The sequence below is a fragment of the Pteropus vampyrus genome, unplaced genomic scaffold (assembly GCF_000151845.1).
Source record: "Pteropus vampyrus isolate Shadow unplaced genomic scaffold, Pvam_2.0 Scaffold333, whole genome shotgun sequence".
Classification (NCBI taxonomy): domain Eukaryota; kingdom Metazoa; phylum Chordata; class Mammalia; order Chiroptera; family Pteropodidae; genus Pteropus; species Pteropus vampyrus.
In genome coordinates this window covers 481986-483938 of record NW_011889114.1, presented here as the reverse complement: position 1 = coordinate 483938, position 1953 = coordinate 481986, and the positions used below count along the sequence as shown (strand labels likewise).

Genomic DNA, 1953 nt, shown 5'->3' with positions numbered 1-1953 from the left:
TGCCGCTCGGCCGCCATGCGATCAGGCAGTGCGCTGACCGGCCCGGCCGGCCGGCCCCTTCTGGGTCCTCCCTGTGCAGCCCGTGCGGGGCCGTCTCGGAGACCCCGCGCCGACGGCTGCTCAAACATCAGGGTGAGTTTCTCACAATGTAGCAATTTCTCTTTAAATCTCTTAACTCTCTCTACCTGCGAGTCGGGGCTGTGACAGGGCGCAAAAGCGAGGGGGGAGTGGGGGTTGGCGGCGAGGGTGTGTGTGGGGGGAGCCGGAGCCGGGGCCGAACCCACCCCCCCGACACTCACACACTCAGCCCCCCAACCGGGGCGCAGCGCCCGCTGCCTCTTTTTTTGCTCGGCGCCCACCGCCCCTGGCAGCCCCGCCACCCCCCGCGTCTCTCCCACCATCACCGCCGCCCCGATCCTGCGGGGACCCCCCCACCGCCCCGGGCTCCCCTGCCCAAACCCGGCGCCCGGTGCCTCCCGGCCCTCCCGCCGGCTGCCGGGGATACAATGGAGCAGCGGAAAAACGAGACCTAACGTTCCACGGGGGGAGGGGCGGGGAGACCCCCTCCCCCGGCCCCAAGGCCCCCTCCCCTCGCGCTGCTCCCCGCCTTTGGGGGAAGAAGAGGGCAGCGGGGCAGCGGATGGTGATTTCCCGGCCAGAGGCGGCGAGCCTTCATCTCCCCCGCTCGCCCGTCCCCTGCGCCCCCTACCCAAATGCCTCCCGGGGGCCGCCGAGGAGAAACGGGGCCTCCGGCGAGCGGGGCAGAGATGGATGCGGAAGGAGGCCACCGGGTCTCCCCCTCCCCACCGCTCCTAAACAATGAAAAGAGTTGACTTGGTCCCCTACCCCCCAGCAGTGAGAGGAGCTGACCCCCTCCCCTCGGGCTGGCAGGTCCCGGAGGGGGGCCGTGACGGGGGGGGGGCGGGTTGAGGAGGGAGGTGAACCTTACCCTTGTCACCTCCCTGGATTTGGGGCGGCCCCCCATCGCCACCCCCTCGGCCTGGGAATGGAAGCCACCAGGCCCAGCCCGGGCACCGCGCTCGGGTGGTGACCTTTAGACAAAGGCAACCCTTTCCCTGGGGTGAGCCCGGGCGAGCCGGGCCCCTGCGGAGGGCGGCCAGGCCGCGGGCACCCGGAGGGAGGGATGGAGGAGGAGGGAGGAGGGATGGAGCCATCTGGTTTTCCCATCCCCGGCTGCCCCTCGGCTGCTTCCCCGGCTGCTGTCACAGGCGGCCGCGGGGAGACAAGGGACCAGGGGCTGCCCAGGCCTTGGTCCGCGGCCAGCGGGGCAGCGGGCTGGGAGCCGCGGGAGGGCTCTGGCTGGGGCGAGGGCGCCGGCGGTGATTGGAAGGCACCGTGGCTCTTTCCTCTGCGCGCCCCTTTGTTTTGCTTTGTGGTTCTGAGCAGCTGAACTTCCCGGGAGGTGGGGTCAGAGGCCGCTGTGTCATCTCTCCCGGAGGGAGGCCGGGTGACAGATCTCAGCCCTCCGGTGTTCCCAGACGGGGGGCCGCGGTCCTCGCCCAGCCTCCAGTCCGGACAGTCGGCCCCTTTTGTCACACAGCCCTCCAGTAGTATAGCGAGGACCTGGCGATGTTCTGCGCGTCTGCGCTTCCTTCCCACCGCCCCTCCGAGGGCGCCCGTCAGGAAAACAGTTTGTAGAAACATCCAGGACGCCAGGATCTGGGATTTGCGACAAGTGCTCCGTGCTTTCACCTGGGGTGGGGGGCTAGGGACGCGGGCCCAGTCAACTCTGACCTGAGGGGGGGGGTGTTGGGAGAACAGGGGAACTGACAGCTCAGGAACTGCCCCCTTCCCATGAGCCGGTGTCAGGTGGGACTTAAGGGGCACGCTGACCTCCCCCACCCTCCCGCATAGCTCCCCCACGCCTGGAAGCCGGAAATAGCGTCTCCCTACCCAGGGAGCATTATGGATGGGCTGCTGCTAAGTGCATCA

The 1953-nt window shown here is 69.2% G+C and overlaps 1 protein-coding gene across 1 annotated transcript in view; it reads left to right on the top strand.

Annotated features, from left to right (window-relative positions):
* Positions 1–6: 6 nt before the first annotated feature.
* BICRA (BRD4 interacting chromatin remodeling complex associated protein) overlaps positions 7–1953 on the top strand; it is a 78890-nt gene continuing 76943 nt past the window's right edge. Inside the window, exon 1 of the mRNA XM_023522131.1 lies at positions 7–132. The gene's annotated coding sequence lies outside the window, so the exon portion shown is untranslated. The remainder of the gene's footprint in view (positions 133–1953) is intronic.